This window comes from Sphaerodactylus townsendi, linkage group LG03 (genome assembly GCF_021028975.2).
Source record: "Sphaerodactylus townsendi isolate TG3544 linkage group LG03, MPM_Stown_v2.3, whole genome shotgun sequence".
Lineage (NCBI taxonomy): Eukaryota > Metazoa > Chordata > Lepidosauria > Squamata > Sphaerodactylidae > Sphaerodactylus > Sphaerodactylus townsendi.
Window position 1 is genome coordinate 130554123 of NC_059427.1, and position 22162 is coordinate 130576284.

The window sequence follows — 22162 nt, forward strand, 5'->3', positions numbered from 1 at the left end:
GAGCCACTAAGTTAACCCTGGTCTGTGAAGTCGTACTGCCGTTGGGAAAAGACCAGCTCAGCTGACTGACTGAAATGCTCAGCTATGCAGTCCTTCAACCTTGGCCAAGATTCTATTTGTATAATAAAGGGCTATTTTAATAAAACTAATCTAATGTATTTTGCCAGCATTCACTGTTCTAACATCAATTCCGCCATTTACCCACCAATGTTATTGAGCGGGCAAAGTGGCAACCGGCATGCTAGAGGCTGAGATTTAATTAACCATTGATGTGAAGGCCAGGCCTCTAGTTTGGATAATGTGGCTGCTCAGTTAAAAGGGATTAACTCAAAGCCAGGAAATAGGTAATAAGAGTGCCTAGTAATTGAACTGGCAAATCTGCAATCCATTAAACAGCAGCGCTGAAAGGTCATCCTGAGGTCTTCCAAAGAAAAGAGTCAAAGTCAAGGAGAAATCCTGCCTTATTCCACTGATAGATGTTACTAGGAAGGTAGTTTAAGAAGCCTGTAAAGGGAAGAAATGCCACTGAACATTTAGATATTAGTAAAAGCAAAAACAAATTTCTTTATATACTGTTAGTCCTGTTTTTACAACTTTACCTTGCAGCAGTGGTGTAGGAGGTTAAGAGCTCGTGTATCTAATCTGGAGGAACCGGGTTTGATTCTCCTCTCTGCTGCCTGAGCTGTGAAGGTTTATCTGGGGAATTCAGATTAGCCTGTGCACTCCCACAGACGTCAGTGGGTGACCTTGGGCTAGTCACAGCTTCTCGGAGCTCTCTCAGCCCCACCTACCTCACAGGGTGTTTGTTGTGAGGGGGGAAGGGCAAGGAGATTGTAATCCCCTTTGAGTCTCCTACAGGAGAAAAAGGGGAGATATAAATCCAAACTACTCTTCTTCTTCTTCTTCTTCTTCTTCTTCTTCCTCTTCCTCTTCCTCTTCCTCTTCCTCCTCCTCCTCCAGCACCTTTTCCTACTACTTTTTTCATACAGTCAGTGATGAAGTTGTAGAATTCACTGCTGGCAGATGTTGGGATGGCCAGTATCGTAAATTATTTTACAAGAGGATTAACAGATTAATGGAAGATCAATCAATGGCTCATAACCATGGTGACTAAATGGAACTTCTGAATACTAGTACTAGGAGAGCAGGTTGACTAGTGTGTGAAACAGGATGCTCACGTCTGGTCTGGCAGATCACCACTGATGTTTTATGTCTCAGTCCTTTCCTTGGACATCAGTCTCCTTGTTAAACAATATTCTAGTCACACATACCCTGCTTTACCACTTCAGTTGTCTATCCCTAACTTAGAGGTCCCTGAATTTCCCTCATGAGCAGCTAGGATCACCATATTGAATGCAACATAAGGCTCCGTCCTATGCCTCCACAGCAGCTGTTTAGAAAGGGCCATTTCCACAATAACATTTTGAATGGCATCAGGGTGCCCCAGTGCTAACAAATGTTGTGTGTTCCCAAACGAATCCTATCCACTCAGTCCATTTTTCCAGCACTGTCTCTAAATTAATTTGGCAACCATTCCATGAGGGTCAGTCTGTTGTAATAACAGGGAAAATAAGAGACTGGGGATGGGAAAGATTCAAGAAGGAACTGCTAGTCACAAAATGTGTGGAGAAAGTGTAGCATTCTCTAATGAACAATTCAGTATAGGACAATGCATTTTTTATTATTCCTGCCTCCAAAAAAAAAAAATCTAGCAACGCTCTTCTGCTTCACTTCATGCACAGTGTGTGTGTGTTTAAAGATGGTCACCTAGGCATGTCAAGTATGTACCACAAAAGGAGAACACATGAGGATTCACGGAAGGGAGCAAGAAGAGCCTCATTAACCAACTTCTCTCCTAATTTTCTTTTTTGCCTCTCCATCCTTGCTTGCAGCTTCTTTCTTTCCCTCCCATCCAGCCCCCCACTTGTGTACCTAATGTAGGCTACATACCTGCCTTTTTCTGCTTCCCCTAGGCACCCTGTTCTCACTCACACACCTTTTTTTCATTTTCTTATCTTCCCCACTTTCTGTTTCCCTTTTTCACCTTTTCTGCTCCTCCTCTCCCCACAGTTTTAAGTTCCTTCCATCCTATCTTTTATTTCAGTTCTCTGCTTTTTCAGCTCTCCATTGTTAGTGGTCTGCTCTTCTGCCTCCCTCTCCCCCACATTGTTGGCACAGTAATAACCTATCCACTTCCCCCCAATTCTTGTCAGGACACTCACTCACCCACATCACCTCCATCCTTGGTGCAGAATTTGCTCCATCCTCCCAATATCAGGATGTCCCTAGTCCACTCTCACCATCCTGCATCATTGGCACAGTGTGTGCCTGTCCATCGTACTGCTGTGGACTCTCCAACCCACAGCACTGCCACTGGCTACCTGGAGCCTGGAGGCAGCTGCACAGTCTGAGCTTGTGCGTGCACACACACACAAAAAAAATACTATTGTTGGTGGGGGTGGATTTAACTCACCAATATGTTTTTAAAGTTTTCAGATTTTTAAGCAAATCTGGAGAACCCCCCAAGTTTGCTGAAAAATTGGCCTTCCATCAGTGTGGTCCCAATCCAGAAAGATATGCAGATTAAGGCACACTTGACTATTAGATGTATGATGTCAAGTATGTACAGAGCAAGTGCAGTAATCTGGGAGCTGTATATTTGCCAGTAAAGCTGTTATCCATTCTGCACAGTACAAATAAGACATCCCGGGGACCTCTTAAAAAACCTGTCTCCTCATTTTTTTGTCCAGATAGCATGAACACAAAAGGTGTCGAAGAAGAAAGAGGCTTTTTAGGCTTTTTTCCTCACCCGCCATTTCCTCCCTCCCAAGTTTAAAGCTCTGCCCGACATTTTATGGCGCTTCAGGAATTCTCCATGCCTGCAGCTATTTACTGAAGGTTTTCCTGGGCGTTTGTTCTGTAGGCTCCACTGCTAGGCACCTTTTCAGCCTGAAAAGTACATGTTTTTACTCAGCTCATCCTGCTGTTTCTGCCAATATAGTTTTCCCTTTTTTAAATTTTCGAGGAGCTGTCTTTGAAAACACAGAGATATGATATGAAAATCAGCATGGAATCTGAAATCACAGTCAATTCCCATATAGTATCTTCGTAGCTTCATATAGTGAAGCTACGATTCTCATATAGTGTCTTCATTGAAAAAAATGGGGAAATGACACATGCATGTCATTAGCAGAGAAAAGTGTTTATTCGTGTACTTTACAAGCTGAAATACTGACCGGCTGTGATACAAACAGAGGAAACAGCCTTGGGAAACCTTTCAGCAAATGGCAGGTGGCATAGAGGATCCTTGGAACAGCAGAAATTGTTGGGTGTGAGCTGTGAAGAAACTGTAAGTGAGAGCTTTAAACCTGGCGGGAAAAATAAAATGTTTCCTGATCTTTGCACAGCAAATAGGAAATGTCTTCAACCTGTCTTGGGGAAAAAAGATTGCTAGTTTAGCATTTTCAAAAAAACCCGGGTTGAGCAGAAATAAAACATCCTGAGGACATCTAAGGGGGAAAGCTATGCAAACTTCCTCCCCAAGACAGGAAGCGGGGAAGATGAGAAAATTGTTTCTTTTAACATCCTCAAGACATTTTATTTTGTGTTGTACAGAAAAGACTAATGTCACACTGACAAAAAAGCAGCAGAAAGAAGATGGAACAATGCCTAGAAGTGTTCATAATCCCCACAGACTTCTCCTTGGTAGGCAAACATACAAATCCTATCTGTGTTTCTCCAACAGATATAATCATACCTATCCACACACCTTTCTATATGACTATGAGGGAATTTACTACACATCTTCCTTGCAAGGAGGTTTCTGTAAGAACAGGGCGGAGACCATTTCTGACCTTGAATGCTTTAATTTCACAGACTGAGCCTAACTGAAGAGGCTGCCTTTGAATGAAAATCCACAGCTCTGTTCTGGGCCATCATTACCAAATATACGTTCAGAAATGCTTCAACTGATTTGAGTATAAAGGGCTTAGCAGAGGGGATCCGACTGTAGGGCTTTTCATACTGATCCTGCTATAAAGCAAATGCTTCCCTCAATATGTACACATCCCATTGGTAGGAAGGAAGATTTTGTCGCCTGCTGCCACTGCTCTAACAGTGAGGATTATCCTTAGTAAAAAGAGCCCAGAATGAGATGGGGGAGGGGAAGGAGAAGGAAATGCAATTTGGAGCTCACCGGGAGGTCTTGCCCTCTTCTCCCTTCCCCCCACAGCCTTGCAGCAGCTGCATCTTCCATCTCCATGGCAACTCATCTGTGGCTGGCTGCCCATTAGGTTACTCTGTAGTGGTTTTATTCAGCAAAATCTTTTTTCTTCCTTTTTCCTTGAAGAGACAGGCTTTTTCCCAGCTTTCAGAAAGCTGGACCTATTCATTTTCCTTCCCACCCACCACCCCTCCGCCCAAGAAACAGCCACATTCTTTCTTTCTGCTGATGGTTTCTTTGTACATGCTCACACATGGAAAGCACATGTTTCCTGAAGTCAGGGTTATAAATTTAAAATAGGAGAGAATGAGCTCTCCACATTGGGAGGGAAAAGAAACAAGTTGCTGAGTTTGTGGGGAAACTCTCTCTCTCATTCAGCTCAAACCACTGGCAAAGCTGAGTATGCACATTTCAAGTGGTGACCACAGGGAATTTGGGAAGGAGCTAGTGGCCTGGGGGTAAAGAGGGAAATGGAAAAACTAGGAACTGAGATTGTTCTGAGCAGAGAGACACAGGCCCCTTCCGCACATGCAGAATAATGCACTTTCAATCCACTTTCAAGGTATTTTGCAGCTGGATTTTACTGTGTAGAATAGCAAATTCCACTTGCAAACAGTTGTGGGAGTAGATTGAAAGTGCATTATTCTGCATGTGCGGAAGCGGCCACATTTGTGGGGAAAACAGGATTAACAGAAAGAACAAGGAGGAAGAACTGGAGGAAAAGAAGAAGCAGAGTTGAAAACAACTGGAAAGAAAATAATAGTCAAGCACGAGTTTGCCAGCTGCGTGGGCAGTGTAACCTACCACTCACAGGAAATACCTATTTGCAAATTTTAGAACCAAATATGCCCACAGGATTGAACCTGTCAGAAAAAGTAGCACAGGAATTAGTTTGGAAGTTGCTTCATAACCATTTATTAATTTACTTCATTCATCCCCGACTTTTCTCCCTAGTGGGGACACAAAGTAGATTGCAACACATTCTCCTCCATTTTATTCTTCCGAAAAGTCTACAAGGTAGGTTAGGTTGTGTGACTGGCCCTGGGTCACCCCATTGAGCTTCCAGAGTATGGATTTGAACGTGGCTGAACCAAATCCGAGTCTGACATTCTAACTACTACATCATGCTGGCACCACACCTAGTTTTGCCAACATGTAAAGCTCTGCTGCTTGACTATACTATAGGAGTTTAATTTAACCTGTCTCATAGAAAAAAACTTTGCACAATACTTTTCTGGACCACAAGAGTTTTTGTCAGTGATGCTATGCAGTCTGCTAGTTTCAAAAACTTCCCACATATGACAAAAGTAGGCTCATGATCACGAAAGCTTGTGCCACAATAAATCTTTTAGTCTTTAATGTGCCTCAAAACTTTCGGTTTCACTTTTTCCTGCAACACAACTAATGCTCTAGAAAATAAATTTCTGGCCTGTTATGCTCGTGTAATCAGCCCCATGGGGCTGTTTTTGAGTTACACACAGTTTCAGCTGCCCCTGTAGTCAGGGCATGGCAGACCTCAAAAAAGCCCCACTTTTCCAAAGAGCGGGGAAAGCTCAAATTCCCCTCCGCCTTGTTTCAGAGGAAAAACGGAAGAGATGGAACTGCATTTCGCTCTTGTCAGCTTTTGTCTCTCCTTCCTGCCTCCCCAGTTGGAGTTCCACCCATTTGAAAGTCATCAAAAGGGATTTTTTTTAAAAAATGCCAGTGTTCTATCTATTCAACAAAATATCATGCAAATGAAGCACCAGAAGAATGGGGCATTGATAATTAAACACCCACCCATTTTCAACGCCAACATCCTGAAGCCAGCACCGGTGCCTCCTGCTGGAGTGCAGCAGCATCTCCTGGCCACCCAAAGTCCTTCCTCCATGCTGGCTTCCTTTTCTCCTGGCTGAAGGAGGAGGCTGGTCCACAAGGAGGCAACTTGGGTTCTCAGGAGGAAGCCCTCAAGACCACCAGTGGGGGCAGAGCTGTCAGTCGCTCAGAAGTCAATCGCACAAACAGCCACAGGGAAACCCCACTCCAGAGCAAACAGCCCCAGGGTAAAGTGGTAAGGTGTAATGGACCTTTCCGCCGCCCTGTCCTGAAGCAAAAGGCAGTGGGGCTAACATTATGCAATAGAGATAAGGTAGAAATCAGTATCCTCTGCAATCTGCAACCCTGGGTCTTCTTTTTTATTAAATTAATACCAATCCACATAGGGAAGAAACCTGTTCTGTGTGCACAGAGACAGCAGAGTGTTTTCTTCATGCATACAGGAACAAGATAGCCAGAACACAAAGAAGCAATTAAATTCATACACCTCAAAATATTACAAAGCCATTTTAAAATGGCCTAAGAGCAACCAATGAGAGCTAACGTCATGTGGGGGACAGATGGAAAACAGCAGTAAAAAGAGGAGCTGGCAGTTAGCACATAGGCTGGGAGTTGAGGGAGGGGAAATATGTTTGCTTGTGTAAAACTGGGGGAAAGATTAGGTTAAAGCTACCTGTCTAAAAAGAGAAAATCTGTAGCACAAGATCAAACATGCTGGAATAGAGGAACATTTCAAAAGTTCAAGGTAAGCAAAAAGTTGCATAATTTACATCACTTTCTTCAGTGTTATGTGCAAATTGAGTGTGCATGTGTAATAGGATATGAATAAATGGTGGCAACATGATATAGTAAAGGGCATTAGGCAGATGCATATTGGGGACAACACCTGCTCCAGGTGCCCCCGCGTCCCCCAGCCCAGGGGTAGGGCTCAGGGGTGGGGGTAGCTTGGACAGGCAACACAGTGGCAGGCAGGCTCCTGGGTGGAGCCCATCCAAGCCCCCCCCCCCCCCCGCTTCCCTGCAGGCTGCCTCCTGTCCTCCCCAGGCCCTGAGAAGGGCAGAAGCCAGGCTGCAGGGAGGTAGGGGGCAGGGCGCTGCAGCAGGCAGCCCAGGAGGCAGCCTGCTGCCGTGGTGCCTATCCGAGCCACCCCTGAGCCCCGCTCCCATGCATCTGGGGAGGGAAGGAGGTGGTTTGGACGGGTGCCGCACTGTCTTTAGGTGCCTCTTTTGAACCAGGTTAGCGCAGGGAAGGAGGGGGGTGGTGGGAAATTCCCCCCCCCCATTGCATCCAGGGCCATTTGACACACACACCCTTCCCTGTGGGTGGTACGCCCCTGGCATTAGGCTACCCTGTCTGATGGTGTATCTGTGAGTGAAAGAAAAGACCCGAGGTGTAAAATGGTCATGGCTCTCTATTTATTTTAAAGGAAGGGTAGTAAATAAGATTATCTGAACTACTTGTAACCCAAAACCTGTGGTGGGGGGGGGGAGGTGTAGTGGGTGGTAAGCCCTCTGAGAGCAGAAAGGAGCAACACAAGTTCCATTTAACTCTGTTTGGCACAATCAAAAGAATATGTTGCCCTACATTTATGACAGAAATGGAACGGAATCTCAGAAGATACTATCAGGGTTAGTTTAAGGTAAATTTGTCACAGTGAACAAACTCAAGTTTAGATTTAGGGCTGACAGTATAAGAGCCCTTCTGAAAAATCTAAAAGTGACATTACACCACACTAGCAATCCTAGGAAACTATGATAAAATCATAGAGGGGACTGGTGTCACTCCTGGAGAAAACTTGGAAGTGCCATCAGTCATCTCTAGAAAACATCAACAATCTCTACAATTTTACCATAGAAATTCCGGCAATTCCTAGAAAGGTGTGTCATCACCCCACCACTTACTGCCCCTCCATGTCTCTGCACACACTAGTCTCCTGACCTGGAAGCTCTCTGGATGGCCCTGCACCAGTTATTCTCTCTCTCAGCCCAACCTACCTTAAAGGATTGTTATAAGAATAAAATCAAGGCGAGGCAAATTATGTTGTAAGCCACCTTCACACCTGAAAATATTTTATTTACTTATTTGATTTATTAGACTACTCCCCCCTCCCTGGGTTTGCACAGGCTTGGAGCAGTTTACATCACCAAATCATCATGTCTCCATACAATATATGTGTTAAAACATTACACAACTACAGACAACAACACAACACATCAATCATGGTGTCATTGTGTAATGTAAAATATAAAATCCAGAAAGGATGGGAGGAAAGAGGGAAGGAAAAAAGAGTGGAGGGGGAGCCTGCTAGTGAGGGATAATACTGTCTCTGTCCTCAACCAAAAGCCCGATAGAACAGTTCTGTCTTACAGGCCCTGCAAGATCTCTCAGGACCCTGGTCTTATTTGACATAGCCTTCTACTAGGCCGGGGCCAGAGTCAAGGGCAGCCAGATAGTCTTTGGGCCAGGGGAACACATAATGCCCTTTAGCAGGTATATTGGAGCATGAGGTGATACCAGAGGAGGAACGCCTTTTGGTCACATGTAAAAAATTTTTTTATAAAATATAACATATATACCCTAGCACATTTCACACTCTTATCTATAAAAAGAAACACTTTCTCTTTTAACATTATTCTAAAACATTATAAACCATAACTAGCACTCAGTAAATTTATCTGAACATTGAAAATTATTTATCTGAGCCCTTAGCTGGTGTCATTAGTTTATAAGGCGTTCCACACATGGTGGAGCTATCCATCATTCAAAAAAAGGTTCAACTTTTTCATTTTCCTGCTTTGGCCAATTTAGCAGTAGTTAGTAATCTCAAGACCAATTCTGAAAGGGCAGCATGTCCTTTTACATAACCAACCGAACTAGTTTTAGATCAAGGGTACGTTACTGCCCAGCTTCAGCATTTTCCAAATGGGTTAAATTCTTGAACATAACCAAAAATATGTTTTTAAAATGACCTTTCTTATTACAAATAGGCAACAAAGCATCTTCCCACCAGAATATAATTTGTCGTGCTAATGTCAGAGTTTGCGTTTTCCCACAGCTGCAAATTAAATTTAAAAGCGACGGTCACTGATCATATATATGCCACTTAAAAACATCTCCCTTCTTCAATACTCATACAAGGGACTCATTACAGAGTGAAAGGCACTGGTGGCATCTCTTGTGAAAACATCTGAAGACTGGAAGTGTTTTGTTCACATGTAGAAGAGAAATAGATTGGACGCTGCTTTGGACTATCAGAGTAGTGGCCCATTAGGCCAGCTTCTGCTACAGTGGGGGTGGGCAGTGGCTCTTCAAAGTCTTTCCCAGTCTCCCTAAAATCCTTTTAACTGGGGATTCCACAGACTGAACTTGGAGCCTTCTATGTTTGTTCCATCGTTCACCTTTGACCCTTCCCTTTACATAGTAATGACTGTACCTTCTAAATTGAAGATGGACATTTAAAACAGGGTGTTTAAAGTTTGGACTCCATAAGAATAAAATCAGAGATTGTAAAAGAATTCCAGTGCTATCCTAACTAAAGGTAACCTGTGTTAAGTCCACTGAAGGCAACTTACAATTGCACTGTTAGTGTATCAGGCTAAGTCTGTAACAGAAATGTACAAGTATTTGGTTCTCCTGCAGGGAAATTAGCAAGGGAAGCAGTGATACTTGGATGTCCATGGGGTTAACAGGCTCTCAGCTGCTGATGCTTACAAGGAAGTATAATGAAGGCTGAGGGATGATGAGCCAATTGTCTTTCAGGATCAGAGCACAGGGAGTCAATCGGACTTGACAGTCCCACTGAGTTTTGCACTGTTCTGGCCTGAGTGTCTCCCAAGGGCAAGAGGCTGTCACTTATCGGCACAATGTCAGGCATGGGAGGAAGCAACAAAGAGTTCTCAAGGATCAAGAGCAGAGCCACTGTCAAAGGGAACGGAGAATGGCTTCCTTAGTCATTTCCACTTTGCCTGTCCTATATTATAATGAAATAGTATAAGATGAAGCCTAAGAAATGAAAGCCCTTCCCCCTACCCAGAATTCCTAGCTACCTCTGCACTAGTACAGATGGAAAGCTTGGGCTTGTGTTAGAGTCATGCCAGCAATGCACAACTGATACATGGAAGCTCTGCAGACAGATGGAGTGCCATCTTTCCACCAAAGCTTACCACCGTTTCAGGAGTAAGGTTGGTAATGATGTACCAGTTCTGAGTGATGAGGCCAAATATTGCAATGTTTCCTATTGTTTAGGATATTTCTGATCTCCTGCTACAAAGCCCTGGATAACACTGATCACATTTGTTTCTCACTGATAAAAGATGTGTGTATCCAGATTATAAAGCTTTGAAGATTTCCATTATTCATCTATTTCAAGGGGGGCATTCATACTTTTACAACATAGACACACATCAGTCCAATGGTACAGCTACATTACAAGTATTCCAAAATACAACAAACGAATTTCAGTTCTCAAGATTTCTGTTATAAGAAACTCCATACCTTTCCCATATTTTGTTGACTAGAATGTCAATTTCTAATTGGCTTTTGTAAATGGCTTGTTTTTAAACTACAGTTTTTAATTGTAAATTGCCTCAGGCAGGACTCTGTAGAAGTAGCACAGAAATACTCTAAATAAACAAATCAAGTTTCTAAATTTCAATATTTTTAACAACCACTCCATTTAGGGAGGTATAATTTTCTTCCAACGCCATTTTTCCAATCCAGACAATGTTTACAGTACCTTCAATACAAAGAGTGTAAATTCCAATTCATATTCTGTCCTAAACTGATCAAGAATTAACATGTCCAAGACAGTACCCAGTTGTATTTCTCTTATCTGCATGAGAACTCAATTACATCCCTGTAGGATTATGTTTATCCACTCCCCCACAAGTGTTCCAAATTTGCATTTTGTTTGTGACATTACCAACATTTAAAATGCTTGTACTGAAAAAAAATTGTTCCACGATAATGATAAATGTAGATATGCATTAGCAGATTTGAATATGTTTCTTTGTGCTCTAATGGGAATGTCCTTATCTATAACTCTGACTCACACATTTCTAAGAATTCCCTTGATTATTTTATTTAATATTTCAGTCTTGCCAAACAGATCATTATATTTTGTGTCCTCATAATCAGATAGTTGCATTGTTAACAACCTCAATTCTGAGGAGATAAGGTGGGATCAAAATGTTTTAAATGAATGAATGAACCTAATTTCAGTTTTCCTGAGTCATCTTTAACAACAATAAGGGGAAAGAATGATTCTAGAACATTTAGCCCATGTTTGAATCAAATGGAATTCTCTGAAGAGCCATTCTCACGCAATGCAAGTTCTTCCCTCAATCAATACACCAATTCAGGACTTTGAGAGTGCTTTATTGATGGGTGTGTTTGCCTGAGCAAAAGTAGAACTCTGGACTTCGCCCCCTCCAACAACGGGCAGCCCTTTCTGTCCTGCAGATGAGAAGGAAAGAGACTAGATGCTCATAAGATCACTTAAGACTGAAATTACTTTCATCGCTGAGTGAGCATGGAGGGGGAAAAATCAACCTTTTAGCCGTTCTGTATTGGCTAGTATTCTTAAAAGAGGGGAATTGGAGATGGTTCTGTACCTAAAAGATACATGAAAGACAGTGTTTGATTTGTAATTGATGCTTTGGAATTTGCTACAAATAAAAGGAAGAAAACTGCATTTATTGTCCTAGATGTAGAGAAAGCTTTCGATAATATTTCATGGATGTTTATTTTAAAAACATTGGCGTATTTAGAATGTGGCCCAAGATTTCTTAACAGGATATAGAGATATGTACTAAGCAAAAAGCAAGAATATTAATTAATGGCACTCTAACAGAAGAAGTACAAATTGAAAAGAAAATGTGGCAAGGGTGTCCATTATCTCCATTACTATTTATTTTGGTATTGGAACCGTTCGTGACAAAGATGAGACAAGATCAAAGAATCAGAGGTCTGCAAATAAATGGCGAAGAATTCGGTCTGAAGAGCTATGCGGATGATGTGGTCCTAATGATAAGCAATCCTCAACTCATAAAAATCCACCTTGCATGAAGGGAAATTGGGGTGAACAGCTTCAGGCAGGTCAAGTGAGTGGGCAGAGTTTAGAACACTGCCATGCTTTATTTAAAATACAAATGCCCTTATTCTGAAAATAATACTCCCATTCTTCAAACAGAAATGTCACAAATTTAAAACCTTTTTTAAAAAAGTATGGTGGGAGAAATGTGGTGAACCAGGTGAAGCACTTCACGATTGGCTACACCTCTCTGAGGAAGAGGCTGCACAGGACAATCATGACAGATAAAGAAAATTTAAGAACAAGGAAGACTTTCTCTTCTTTTTTTGTCTACTTGTAACATTCGTATTTACCTCTCCCTCCAAGGAAATCAGAGCAAAATTTTACCCTCATGCAACAATTCTGTTAGGTAAATTAGGCAGGGCAGCTTGAGACTTGGGCAAAGGTATTCCATGAGCTTCAACTTGGATTGCCCATACTCAAAGCCACACACAGGTTTTCATGAAAGACACAGTCTCATTTTCCCCAGATGTGTGGCCTTGTTTGTAGAAGGAAATTGGGCTTGCAGCATGTGGTTGAGATGGCAGCTGGCATGAATGAACTGGACTACAGGGGGAAATGGCAGCTAGGGTCAGTGGTGGGATTGAGCAGGTTTGCACCACTTCAGCAGAACCGGTTGTTAAAATGGTGCTTGTAAACAACCAGTTGTTAAATTATTTGAATCCCACAAACGGAACCAGTTGTTAAATTATTTGAATCCCACCACTGGCTAGGGTGCTCTAGAATGAGACCCAGTGTAGGTGGTTAGGGTACTGGACTAGGACTGAAGAAATGCAGGGTCAAATCCCTAATAGTTCATGGGTGTCTCTGGAAAGCTTTGTGCCAGGCATTCCCACTCAGTTTGTGCTACCAAAGAGGGCAGTTGCAAGAATAATAATGACGAACTCCATAAATATGTCACACTGAGATCTTGGAAGGAAATGTGTGATGAATTGGAGGATGGTCTTTTTCAGATGCTTCTTGTGTGCTGGTTTACAAGATGCAATCTTATTTACATCCTTATTGCTTCTTTCCAAGATATCAGATGGATGAGTTCAGAATTTAGGGTGGCTGAATTTACTGAAGGTCTACTGCATGGCAATCCATTTCGTCTATTGCAAATCAACAAAGCAATTCAGGAGGTGCATGCCTAGCTTTCAGGACACTGCTAATGAGATAAGAAGGATGAATTGTGCTAATGGTCCTCATATTCCATTAGGGGGAAAATGACATTCCTCTCTCTGGCAGCACATTTGGACTTTTGTTTTGGTGGAGGTGAACAAACCATGATGGTTCCATGGAAGGCTGTTCCTTTAAGCCTTCTGCAGCACAGTGCCTAAACCATCGCATCAAATCACCTCAGAGGGAATCTGATTCAACCATCCGGAGAGCTCCCTTCACCTGCGCAAGAACCCATCTCATCAAGATGCCGCACTACCCTTCATACCCTGACAAGAGACTTAGCCCTGACCCTGGCAGATCATTCAAGTAGCCTCTGGAACGGCTGCAGTTACTGAAGGAGATGGCTGCATTTTTGTGGTGTCAGCAAGTTCCAAAGAAAGAAATTGGGGGATGGGAGTTGTTTAGTGCATCTGAATAATTTAAGTGCCTTAAACCAACAAAACATGGTCATAAGACATAACTGTACAGAAGACTCACCTCAAACAGTCTGCCAAGGAGAGCCCAATTAATGATTCAGGACCCTGCCTGCCAGCGACTTGTGTATGCCTTATAAGTGAAAGGATTAATATTTTGACTAAGAACTCTGTAGACTGGGGTCTCCGTTCAGTTATTTGAAAGTTCTTCTGTGTAGCATTTGCTACAACTGCTTCTTGGATCGGGTATTGTTAAGATCCCTTCCAGGTCAACACATGGGGAAACCTCCTGATTCTCCCTTGGGTTCACCACCACTAATCTCTCTTCAAAGTTTCAGATAGCTTGGAGAGCCGCAGTGTAGCATGGCACAGTTAGAGGACTGCAAGTCTGCATGAGACAAGGCTGTCAGGAGACATTAAAATCAATGTCCTGAACAGGGCTGGTGAGAAGACCTAAAGGACATCTGAATTCATTGGTACAAGTGCATGGTGAAGTCAGAAGAATTGCCTATTGGGCAGCAGCCAGTCTTGATATTCAGACACTCAGACTTGGCAGCCAGGCTGTCCACAGGCCTGGGGCATGGAACCATTTTAGAATCCCACCGAGGATACGCAAGTCTGCTGCAGCGAGCTTTTCAGCTCAGGAGACGAAGGGCTTTGAAAGTCATTCAAGATCTCATTCCTGAGATAACTGCTTTGTTTTAACTACTTTGAAAGGCATAATGGAAAAGACTAGAGAAGAGAATAATTAAACTGTGGTATCTGAAACAGCAATCACATGCGTACACGCACGCATAGAGAACAGGCCATAGATTATTCTGAGTAATCATTGTGCTGGTAAAACAATTGCACTTTTTTGTGTGTGGCGTCAAGTCACAGCTGACTTATGGAGATCCCATATATGGTTTTCAAGGCAATAGATGTTCAGATGTGGTTTGGCATTGCCTGCCTCCATGTCACAAGCCTGATATCCATTGCAAGTTGCCCATTCAAATGTTAACTAGAGCTGACCCTGTTTAGTTTCTGAGATCTGATGAGATCAGGCTAACCTGGGGTTATCCAGGTCATCGAAATAGATCCAGTAATCACCCAGGGAATATTTTGGAATGCCCTGATAAAGGTGGGTTTCATTCCCTAATATGGTGTCTAACAGATGTTTTAAAGAGACAGAAAAGCTGTTTTAATTGCTCTGTACCTCCCAGGTGCTATTGGATTTCCAAGTGATGAAATAAAATACTGTCTATCAAAGTGCCTTGGGAGTTATCTAAAACATTTCTGGTAACGAAAAATGGGAATTTTTAATACAGAAAGTCTCTTTGTTTCTTTCTCTGTGTATCTGTGAGCATCTTTGTGTTTATATATTATTCAAATAATCTGGAGTTCTAAATTAGTTCTATTAAGATGAAGAAGTTGCTATACACAAGTTCTCTTTGTACACTAGTGTGGTTCACAAGTTACAGTTGAATGCAAGTACAATCTGAAAACAGTATACTCTTGATTTGTCTTTATAAATGCTTTGAATAATTATCTTGTTAAATTCAACCATGTTCAGCTGAACATGTGACTCAAACTGCACATTAATTCATGTGCTAGTTCCCAGTTTCATCCGTAAAGAGAGGGCACATTTGTTTTTTCTTACAAAAAATATGCGTGTATGCACTGTAACTTGTAGAAGTGAACTGTGGCAGTTCTTTCTCAACCTTTCAAGTCTTGGAGCTATTTTGTCCCATTCTGGGATCTCAGACATGTCAGAAGTCACTTTCCTACGGGATAAACACAGTGGTAGGATTCAGCAGGTTCGCACAACTTCAGCAGAACCAGTTGTTAAAATGGTGCTTGTAAACAACCAGTTGTTAAATTATTTGAATCCCACCACCAGAACCGGTTGTTAAATTATTTGAATCCCACCACTGGATGCACATACACACACATCAGTCCTTCCTCACAACCCAATCTGTGATGTCTGTCATTGTAGGAGCACCCGGCCATTTTTCCGTTTACATTTTCGGGAGCTATTCCAGCAAAAGGTATGTACATTTCTCCACATTTCTCCCTGCCATGATGTGAGGATCTGGGGGTCCTTTCTTGACCTAGTGGATGGCCTGGGAACCCACAGTTTATGCATCATTTCCCTACGAGAAACATCTAAAATAACTACACCAATTCAATCTAAATAAACATAAAAATCTACAAATTTTAAATTCCTTTTGCCAAAATTGTGAACACCTCATTAGCGGAGGGGTTGTCCCTAAAGCTTCTTAGTAGTGAACATGGCCAGCTATAGATCGGTGCACAACCTTCCTTTGCTGGGTAGTTGAACAGGTGCTGGAAGAATAACTTGCATAAGTGCTTGCATGATAGATATCCCCTCTAAATTAGTTTAATCTGTCTTCAGACTTATTTCTGGAATGCAGGAGATTTTGGTTTGGGCAGATGATCTCTTTTTTACAACTAGATGAAGGTAGTTCTTCAGTTTTGATCCTGCTGAATCTATCTGTGGCTTTTGACATTGTTGACTACGCTACTTGGAAAATGAATTATGGATTAAAGGCATGGCTCTGTGGTAATTTATATCTTGTTTGACTAGAGTTTCTGTTGAGGATGCTGAATCAACAGTCTAAGCACTGGCTTCCAGGGTACCACAGGATTTGATTATTATAATACAAGCTATTTAATATTTATATTAGGCCATTAAATTAGATCCTGCAGAGTTTTGGGGACAGACTGTCATCAATATGCTGAAGACATCCAGGTATAAGTTTAATTAAAACAACGCTATCCACAAAGGGGTGGGGGGAGCAAAGTGCTGTGGAAGAGGTGTGACACCAGTGCGAATGCCACTTGCGCAGGTGCAGGGCCAAAAACGCCTGCCCGGGAGAGCAGTGTGGCAGCACAACAGAGGGTGCCGGGCTGGCACAGCCATGGCATGGGTGTAGCCCAGGTGTAGAGCCTTGAACCGGCGCCAAAGAGGGTGTGCCCATGGGCGGGGCCAGTGTTAGTTGGCTGCCTATGCACTTTTGCGTCAAGAATATACACTTTTACTGGTGCAAAGTTACACTTGACCATAGGGTCACATCAAAACAACATCCAAGCAACCCACCCACACTGCTGCATCCCCATCCCCAAGAGGCCAAACATGCTCAGGATGCTGACCCGGTCTCCAGCCAATAGCAAACTCTCACACACAAGCCAAGACTCCCACCCTAGGACTCAACGGGAGGACACTGGCAAAATTAAAAAAACCCAGCTGGAACCCAGCCAACACTATAAAGTAGGGTGCACAGCCCCGTCAACTCCCTGTCACGGGGACTTAGAGCAAGAAGAGCAGCACCCAGAGGGTTGCATGAGCACAGGAAGAGCACTTTGCACAACAATTCCCCTCAGGAATGCAAAGTCCAGTTTATGTGACTAAGCCTTCCCACCAGGGCTTCCTTTCAGTTACAGCATCCCCATCCCCAGAACCCGAACAGACAGCCACACCACCACAAGTAAGCTGGGAATTGCACTCCTGACATACCTTCCTGGTCTTACATCCCCCTCCCAGGGCTGCCAACAATCACGGGCAGAGACAAGAGGCACCAACGGCTCTGGAACTGAGCAGCAGCTAGAGTCCTCTGTCACTGTCAACGAGAGTGCAGGCAGCAGTGGGGCATGTCTGGGAAGGGGAAAGATTAGCACCTGAATCCCTTCCCCAGAATCCATGTGCCACTGCCAGAGATGGGAGCGCAATGACATTGGTGTGAGGAAGAGCACCCTGTTGGCCACAGGAGGTTGCCAAGCCAAACTATTTCACACCCTCACTGTTTCAGGCACCACTCCCCCCACCACGAGAGCATGCACACTAACAGCTGTTAGTGGCAGCTGCAGCACCAGTTGGAGGGGTGACTGCCCAATGGGGAAGCCAGAGGGGCCTGTGGCACCAATGCAACAGACCCAACCCCAAAGGTCTGAACCAGTTAAACATCCCAGATGATTCAGCATGGTACCAGCAGAAAGTTCTTAGGCTTCCTCTGCACCATGCACACGGTGTTTCCTCCCACTTAGGTGCAGCAAAGGACACTTCTCTCTGTGATACACCTCTGAAGATGCCAGCCATAGATGCAGGTGAAACGTTAGGAACAAGATCTACCAGACCACGGCCACACAGCCTGGAAAACCCACCACAACCAGTGCCTTCTTTCTTGATTGTCAGCTGTTTCCCTTTTGGAACCCAGCCGTGCTGATCCTTGCCACTGTAACTTTGAGGTGGGACTACTGTTAACTGTTCACTCCCTTTAGAGACAACACGGACATGTTAACTAATGCAAAATGTGGCGATTTCTTAAATAGGGCTGCATCCCCACATCACAGGATTTGCCCTGTCATTGCACTCTAGCAATCATTATCATGTTTGGAATAGCAATAATCACTTACGTGTGGACACAAAGCAGATATGAACACATCACAGTAGTTTGAAAATAACTTCACTGGCTGGCTGTTTGTTTTTGCTTCCAGTTTAAGGTGCCGTCACTTCCCCACATATCAAAAGAACAATATTTCCTGTACGAATTAGTTATGCTTTTCCCATCAAGACCTTGCTGCACCACTCTAGGAATGTTTCATCTTCCCTAGCCTGGCTTTGATCTGCAAAGGAAGTTTATCTCAGAAGAGTGGATGCCTTGGACAGACAAGAGGCGTTCAGCCTATGAGCTTCTGGCTAGTGGAGACAGAATGTTGGTCTTCATGAACCTCGGCATAATCCAGCAATGCAGTCCTTAAGCTTTTATCAGTATTCTCATTATTGACTGTAAGTAGTTCAGTATAACAACACAAGCATGCTGTCTATAGGGCCAGTGGAATACTACATTACTAACAAATGCAATATTTACATGCTATGTTCTATCACATCCCCCAAGAATCAGTCTCGGTGTTAAACTCCAGCAGCTCAAGGTCTCTGCACTGGAAGCAGTGATGTGGGCAATAAAAGGTTTTCCCAAATGACATATCAAACCAGGATCCTCTTTTAACCATCTCCAGTGGCTTTTCTCCAAATTGAGACGGAAGAGTATAGAGCACTTTTGGCAACATGCCACTGGGTTAAGGCACAGGCAAAGGATTGACTGAGTAGCAAGCAGAAATTCTTTTGAGTTCTGTTTTGCCAATAGTTTGTCTGGCAGATAGACAATACGGCAAAGGAATTTTGGTCCAAGATAAATCAAATATTTAGAAGTGAAATGGCAAGCCCCAAAAGAACATAGTCTTCATTCCTTTTTTAAAACCTCTATTTTTTAAAAAAAAAATCTTGGTTTTGGGTGACATAGACAGCATCCCTTATACAACATCCACACAGCTGAACATAGGTCAGAAAGCAGACTCTATGATGAAACCTGTAAAGTGACTGGAGGCTTCCCTTAGACAACAGCACTGCTGATAGTACAGGGATTATACAAGACTGTATGAACAAAGACACTTTCTCTCAAAATGAGGGGAAAGCTGGAAGGATAACACAGGGTTCAATTATTAATTGTTATTAGTGTGAACAGTCTTGGAGTTTCGAGTTCAAGCCCCAGACTTGAAGATTATCCTGATCTGGGGCAAGCAGCATGGGTCCTATATTTAATATTTCCTTCTTTGGCCCTGCAATGCCTACTCTCTTCCTGTTTTCAACCAAACATGACACATGCAAAACCCTGTTTATTTATTCCTTTCTTTCCATAGCTACATACTGCCACCAGGAATTTAATTCCAAACCCCTTTTTAATTTCTCCTAATGTATCCAAGCTCTAAGAGTTTTGAAGGGCTACGTGGTCCTGAGGAAGTTACTAGTGCATGATTCCACGTTAAATTGAACAAATTAATTTTTTTATTTCTATATTTTCTTTAGCTTAAAGGTTTCAAGAAATAATTTACAGTGAATAAAACAATCTGATGTAATAACTTCTGGCTGAGGGGACTTTCACTCCACATCAATCCACTCTCTCATTCCTTTATACCTCTAAGACTAAATTAGGATTTGATTCCATTTCAAGTCTCCAATGTCTTCTACCTATTTCTTTGGCCAGTTTTATACATATATTTGCACCAGCCCTAAGTTTACACTAGCGCTTCTCACTTTCAGTTTAGCTCAGACTGACTGACTCTCTCTATAAAATCCTTCACAACCAATCCCCTCACTCTCTCATCCCCCTTTCATTCTTTCCTCCTACAACTTACCTCTCATTTTAAAGAAATTATACACTATTAATGAATGCTTAAGAAACCAAAATCAAACCCCTTTAAAGAAAGAAAAAGCAAAAAACAGGGGGCCTACCTTTAGATACAGAATCTGGGAGCTTCTTTAGAAGCCCCGCTTTCATTTTAAGAGGAGTTTGGATTTATACCCGGCTTTCAGTGGTGGGATTCAGCAGGTCCACACCACTTCAGCAGAACCGGTTGTTAAAATGGTGCTTGTAAACAACCAGTTGTTAAATTATTTGAATCCGACCACTGCCTGCTTTTCTTAATTGTAAGGAGTCTCAAAATGAAGACTGGTAGAGTGCTTATTTTCCATCTCTACATGCATACTACACATTTGGATTTGTCGTCGTCGTTCCTAAAAGCACAGACCGACGACCATGTTTAAATCGTCACCCCACCTAGACAACCCCCTCGACTCCCTTCCCTACTATCGCCACCCCTGCGAAGAAAGCAGGAAAGCGAACCTGGACGGCGCATTCAGATTTTGAATGGAGGAGGCCTGAGTTAGCCTGCTGACGTGGCCTCACTCCATTGGCCCCTTGTCGCGATGGCGTAGGTGCTGCCTAAGTGGCTGGGTGGGGACGGTGGACTCGGGCTTGATCAGTGCGAAGGGAGGAAACGCTGGGAAGAGGAGCCCCGACGGAGCCCCATGAGAATGGGCATGGGGCCGGAATATGGGCGCAGAGACAGGCAGCTGATCCGGTAACAAAGGCAAGTGTTGCTCCGAGTTGGACGAGAGACTTCTAATGAGACTCGGGTTTGCAAATACTTCTAATGTGGGACAGGGCTTGCAAAGGAACGGCTGCCCACCCGCCTGGCTGGCTGCAGCAAAGGGGTCCGAGGCGCCAGGTGCTCGTCCAAGGCTAGGTGGGTGTGTACGGGCTAAGGGGGCGTTGGGTTGCGAGAGGGATCTGTGGCTGGCTTATCTGGCTGCTGCTTGTGCATGTACCCTTTGCAGAGTGGTTTTGCGGGAAGGGAGTGCCTTTCTCTGCAAAAAGGCGCCTCTTTTATCTTGCTTTGCTGCAAGCTTTTTTTGAAAGAGCCCTTAGTAACGCATTCTCTCACGTTTAGATAGCTTGGCTATCATAGCAAAAATTTAATTAATTAAGGGAAGAATGACTCAACTAAATGGGTGTAAATAGGTGCAAGCAATGCTCACATATGGGGGGGGGACACCTCAAAAGACACCCTCCTCGCAAAGCACAGCGGGGCGCATCTCTTTGTTTTAAAAGTCCATTGGTCTGTGTGGTCCCATACATCTGGACATTGGTCTCCTGCATCTGTGAATCATTGATTATTGCTTCAACACCCATCAATTCCGCTCCAACAATGTAGCTTCCCAAGAGAGGAAAGGGAAGGAGAGAGGCAGCGAGTCGGGAGGGAGGGGGGTAATCGATATCATTAGCGATTGTTTTTAATCATCCCAGCTGCTTTTCATTAGTGTTCGACAAGTATAGGCGACGGAACCCTTTGATTGGAGGAGGATTTTTGGCCCCCATTGTCTTGAGGCGAAAAACCCGACCGTGTCTCTTTAAATCCCCGTGAATGAATTGGGGATGAGTACTGCTGCAGTTCGGTGTGCGTGTTGTGTGCAAAGACCGACGTGGGAGAGTTCCAGGAAGTCGCATGCTAATAAATCCTTTGGCTATGGCTAGGTGGAAGTGCGTCTGGAAAGCCAGAGGCCAGATAGGCATCCAGCCTGCTGGCAACTTCTTACGCAACGAAGTAGCCCGAACAAAGGAGCGTTTCTCTTCCCACCCGGCTGGGAAACTTCTCCCTTTGTGGGAGATCAAGGGCTCCTTGGTGGCTTTGAAGCTTTGTTGCTCCTGTGATCCCAGAGAAGTAGGTCTGTGGGGATCTGAGCTGCCTGTGCTGCCCCGAAGAGGAGTCGGTGGCCCCCGAAGTGGTGTCTTCTCTTCCTGAAGCAGGGGAGAAGCTGTATTTGGCTCACCAGTCTCTTCTGCGTTTTCCTGTGGTGTTTGCTGGAAACAGGATTTTATTAGATGGCCGTTCTTCTCCAGCTAGGTAAAGTAGTCTGGAGGTGTACAAAGCTCTAGTGTGTGGTTTTTTCCCAGCCCTGCTAAGTAATGTGTTTATTTTTCGCCTTCTGCAGCGTTCTGGCTATAGGATTTTTCCTCTTCCTAACATCATCCATTCCTTTCCTTGTTTATAATGGCGATGATGGCGGTATCATTTGTAGCCTCTTGTGATTGTTTCGAGGTGTCTGCATGAAAAGGGGCTGCT

The 22162-nt window shown here is 43.6% G+C and overlaps 1 protein-coding gene across 1 annotated transcript in view; it reads left to right on the forward strand.

Moving 5' to 3' along the window:
- The first annotated feature begins 21549 nt into the window (after positions 1 to 21549).
- Positions 21550 to 22162, forward strand: part of CDC42EP4 (CDC42 effector protein 4) — a 36628-nt gene continuing 36015 nt past the window's right edge. The window contains exon 1 of the mRNA XM_048491001.1: positions 21550 to 21943. The gene's annotated coding sequence lies outside the window, so the exon portion shown is untranslated. The remainder of the gene's footprint in view (positions 21944 to 22162) is intronic.